The following is a 5,557-nucleotide window of genomic DNA, read 5'->3' on the forward strand; positions in this document are numbered from 1 at the left end:
TTAATGTTGTTTTAATCGAAACATTTCGAGTAAATGATTACAGAAAACAGTTTCATGTTTTAAATGGATTTGTTAAAAAAAAAAAATTAAAATTGAAGATATACAGGAGGTCCCATAAGTAATGGTAAAAATTTAATGGCGTAATAATTTAATTATTCTGTGCCATACATGATTGGAATTTGTCATCTTCTTGGAGGATGGAATTTAGCTCATTTCTTATTGGAAGTGGGAAATAACCTAAATAAAAATATTCCGAATTGTTGAATTGGTCGGGGAAACAAAATATCATAAAATAATTTTTTTTCTTTGTTTATTGGGTCTTCTGTCTCACACAAAAAAGGTTTGTTGGGAAAATAGAATTTCGCACTATTTTCAACTAAGTTGAAAATAACATTAACCTAGTCGTCCCAACACAAGACCACTGACTTAGGCTCGGTCTTGTTACCTAAAAACGCTGACGTTTCGGTGGAAAATCTACCACCGTCTTCAGAGAATCTAAAAAAGAAAGAACACAACGGCAGAACACAGAAAACAACAACTTAATAAATATTAAACCTGATAATGTTCAATTTGGAACTCTGAGAAGGGTTTTGTCAATAAAAATTGACATAAATTTTGACTTTTGTCATTCCAGTAGGAAAGGTTATCTATTGTTGTAGTGAAAGGTGGGTTTTATAATGAAAACAAAATTACAAGAAATTTCAGTTTCGTTTGATATGACCAAGTGTTATCTCCTCCTCTAGAATATTTAACCAAGTTTGGTCAATATTAATAGAGGATGTAGCAACACAGGAGTCATGGTTTAATCTAATATATGCACTTTCTTTTATTTTACGTCTTTTTGAAAAAGTTTCTTTGTCTATGATACTACATTCATTCCATTTGACTCGATGATCATTATCAAACGCGAGTTGGCATATATTACATTTGTGAAAGTCTCCAGTTCTTAAATAATTTTGGTGTTCTTTAATACGTTTTTTTAAAGGTCTGGAGGTTCACCAATATAAAATTGATTGCATTCGCAAGGAATTTTATACATCACGTTTCTTGTAGATTCATTTTCATTGTGAGGTTTTGTTTTAGTTAAGTGTGATCTTAATGTGTTTTGAGTTCTAAATATTGTTCTGATGTTATATTTTTTAGCTATTCGTTTGATTTTGTCAGAAATACCTGGAATGTAAGGAATAAAAAGGTTAGTAAAAGGTAAAATTTGATTTTGATTTCCAGATTGTTTTGGATGTTCTAAATCCCTAAAACATTTATTAATAAATGTTTCAGGATAATCATTTTCTTTTAGAACATTTTTAATGAATAATTTTTCTTTATTAAATTGTTCATTATTGCAAATAATTTTGGCTCTATCAAATAAACTTTTTACAATACCTTTTTTACCATTATTGGATGATTGGATTTGTAGTTTAAATATCTATTTGTGTGGGTTGGTTTTCTGTATACTTTTGTTTCAAATTTGTTTATGTCTTTTTTGATTAGAATGTCTAAGAATGGAAGTTCGTTATTTTGTTCAGTTTCTGTTGTAAATTTGATTGTGGGTTCTATTGAGTTTATGTGAGTTAGAAATTGTTGGAGATGATCATTACCGAATGGATATATTGTGAAAACATCATCAATATATCTCCACCAGATTGTTGGTTTATAATTAAAATTATTAATGTTATTTTCTTCGAAATGTTCCATAAAAATATTACTTAATATTGGAGACAATGGAGAACCCATTGCCATTCCAGAATTTTGTTGGTAATAATCATCTCCATATTGGAAGAATGTTGTTTTAACACAAATTGTTAAAAGTTCTAAAATAGTGTTTACGCTTAAGCTTGTACGTTCCCCAAGACTTGAATCATTTTGCAATTTAGATCTAACAATTGAAAGAGTTTTGTCAACTGGGACGTTTGTGAATAAACTTACAACATCAAAACTTACCAGAATATGATTTGGATTAATGTCGATATGTTTGAGTTTTTCAAGAAAGTGAGGAGAGTTTTTTATGTAAGAATCTGTGTTACCTACTAAAGGATTTAAAATGTTTAGCAAGAAGCGAGCTAATGAGTGAGTAGGCGAATTTATACTACTCACAATTGGCCTTAATGGCATGTTATTTTTATGAATTTTAGGAACACCATAAAAATGTGGTGTTTTGCTATTATGTGGCGTAAGATTACGCCTCTCAAGATCAGAAAATTGATCTCGATGTTTTTTTAAAGTAGTGTAAATTGTGCTTTCAATTTTTTCTGTTGGGTTTTTATTTAGTTTTGTGTAATTGTTTTCATTTAAAAGAGTCATGACTTTGTTGTGGTATGTAATAGAGTCCATTATGACTGTAGCGTTACCTTTGTCTGCTGGAAGTATTTTTATGTTGTTGTCTTTTTTGAGAGAGTATAATGCTTGTTGTTCAGGTTTGGATAGGTTTTGTTTGATTTTGTGTTGTTTTTCTAAGATAAGTTTTGATCTTATTTTAAATTCTTGTTGATGTTCTTCTGGCAAATTTTGAGTTGTCTCTTCAATTGCAGAAATAATATCAAGTTTGGGAATGTGTTGTGGTGTAATGGCAAAGTTTAAACCTTTTGAAAGAACAAGTTTTTCGCTATCAGATAAATTTTTGCTAGAAACATTTATTACAGTTCTTTGTTGAAGATTATTGACCTGATTGTGACTATTTACAAGTTGAATATGTATTTTTTCTTCCATTAAATTATTACATTTAATGATATGAATTTGTTTTTGCTTATTACAATTTATATGATAGCTATTCAGAATACATTGCCACATATGATTAAAATCATTAAATGAGACTTTTGACTGAAGGTCATTCTTAATAAAGTTAATATCATTTTTCAAAACAAATATATGATGTCTGTGGAATTGTATTCTGTCTCTTATTAAAGATTTGCTCGTTCTTTCTAGAATACGTATTATTCTGTTATTGTAATAAGGTGCTCTGAGTCTTAGACCTTTTGGAATGATATCATTGTTTCTGCATTTACATAAAAATGTTAAACCGTTCTCAGAATGTGTAAGTTGTATAAATTTGTGTTCTAAATTTCGAAATATAGAACAAATATGAGGCCCATACCTTTGTTGGAGATATGTTCTGTATGTTTGTTGAGACGAGTTACTCATTTTTTCCTTTGTTTTTTTTTTTTTTTTAGAAGACCCAATAAACAAAGAAAAAAATGAGTAACTCGTCTCAACAAACATATAGAACATATCTCTATCATAAAATAACTTTGACCCCCTGTATATCTGTTTCCGGTGACAATTCGTCTGAGGTAAGTTGTGCTAATTCGAATTGTTTTGATCCCAGAAAGCCGCCATTAAATTATTTACCATTACTTATGGGACACCCTGTATAGAGTGGTCCAGCACGAACCGCTTCGATCCATATTTGGTAGTATACCGAAAGTTGATGGGGGCAGTTCATCTTAACTAAAATATTTTCAAAATGGTAATACCGGAAGTAGATACCAACTTCCTTATTTCTAATGTTTCTGTTTTGAAAATGTACGTCAGATATTCCGATCTGTATCCGTTTCTGAGATATTTACCATTTTATGTAAAATTTGACATTTGCAATATCTAAAACAATAGTGTCACGTTAAGGGCGGGTAGCTCAGAGGGAAGAATACTCAGGAATCCACAGGTAACCCACTTTATTTAAGAAATTAAGACAACAGTTAGAATGTTCTTACCTCCAGATTGCCAAGACGGCTTAGATCATGACGAGGGATGCTGGACGGAGAGAGCGATGAGGTTTACGGTGGGCGAACGCTTTAACGGGGATGAATGAATGGCAAAGGGAGGTAAGTAGGTACGGCAACTCTTGCTGCACGCCCACACTATTTCCTTTGCTAGGGCTGATACTCCACGTTTACGTTGCACAAGAGGCGTACCCAAACTAACCCAGAGATTAGTCAGTGACCTCCCTCTGAGGAAAATCCCAGAGTTCGATGATTTAGTCGAGTTACGGTACATCTTTTATATTCGCCAGCGACCTCATTATACTAAACTTGCTGACTATGCTGGATACTGGGTATGCACCGGAACTACTAACACGGGTGTAGTGGTTTAAAAGTGAGTTGTAGTGTTGTAAATTGATGTGTAATTCTTAAATAAAATCTGTTGAGTTTATTCAAAGTCTCACTTATCAAAAGAACCCAGTAAAGTGTAACATTTGGTGTCAGAAGTGGGATAAGTTAGTGAAGAATTGTGCTCCACGTGAATGGTGAATACAAGACCGATTACGACGCAATGGCTGAAATTAAACAATTGCTTGAGATGTTCCTGGATGATAAAGAGGCGCGACAGAGAGAAAAACAAGAGGAATAGGAACGACGACTACAAGAAAAACAAGAGGAAGAAGAACACCGACGACTTGAAAAAGAGGAGCAAGAGAGACGCTACCAACAGGATGAGGAACGACAACAAGCTATTCTGCAAGCTTTGGAGAAAAACCGAACAGAGTTACAATCCTATATCGATCAACAACTGGGGATGGTAGACAATAAAGTGGAGGAGATGGATCACAAAGTGGAAAAAATTGGCCATGAAGTCGAAAAGGTAGACCATAAAGTCGACGAGGTGCAAACTGAGTTTGGTAACAAATTTGGACAAATGGAGACTCAATTTGGATAAGAGATTGCAACTTTACGGAAGGAAATCGAGTCGAGAAGTTAGTCGAGGTATCTCCGATAGAAAACTGCCCTAAAGTCCGACCGGATGCGACAATAAATTGTAAGGGGCCAAAGTTTGACGGGGAAACTTCGTAGGAGTTGTACAGGAAGCAGTTTGAGGCTGCCGCCGTGGCTAATGGGTGGACCGAACATCATAAAGCCGCCGAGTTGGTTCTGGCACTACGTGGTAAAGCTCTCGTAATACTCCAGAACATCCCGGAGTGTAAACAAGGAGATTACTATTCCCTTGCAAACGCGCTGGAACTAAGATGCGGGAATAAATACTTGAGCCAATTGAAGAGTAGAGCCCAAGGGTCATCAGAGACTATGCAATAATTTGGAGCTGAGATTGAGCGACTAATCCGACTGGCCTATCCACAAGCACCGGAAGTTTCTGAACCAGATCGCTGTCCAAAATTTTACCGATGGTGTCAGAGGAGCACTTCTACAGCAGGCGCTTTGCGTTGGCCGTTTTAGGGACTTGACTGATGCCGTAGTCTACAGCTTAGAGTTTGAAGCCGCAAAGAATATCTCCTACAAAAAGGAAAGAGTGCGGGAAGTAAAATTTTCGGATGATCAAGACCAAACAGATTCTACCTTGAATTTGATTGTTAAAAAGCTGGATCAAATTCTGCAAAAAGGCGACAATAACAGAAGAAGCCCCTCTCCATCTAGAGAAGATATAAAATGTTACACTTTACTGGGTTCTTTTGATAAGTGAGACTTTGAATAAACTGAACAGACTTTATTTAAGAATTGCATAACAATTTACAACACTACAACTCGCTTTTAAACATCTCACATCACATTCACAGACTTAAACAGAATTGAAGACCAAAAGTAATATTCCTTTGAAGGCAAACAACATC

Source organism: Ips typographus, linkage group LG5 (assembly GCF_016097725.1).
Source record: "Ips typographus isolate SLU linkage group LG5, UJ_Ityp_2.0, whole genome shotgun sequence".
NCBI lineage: Eukaryota > Metazoa > Arthropoda > Insecta > Coleoptera > Curculionidae > Ips > Ips typographus.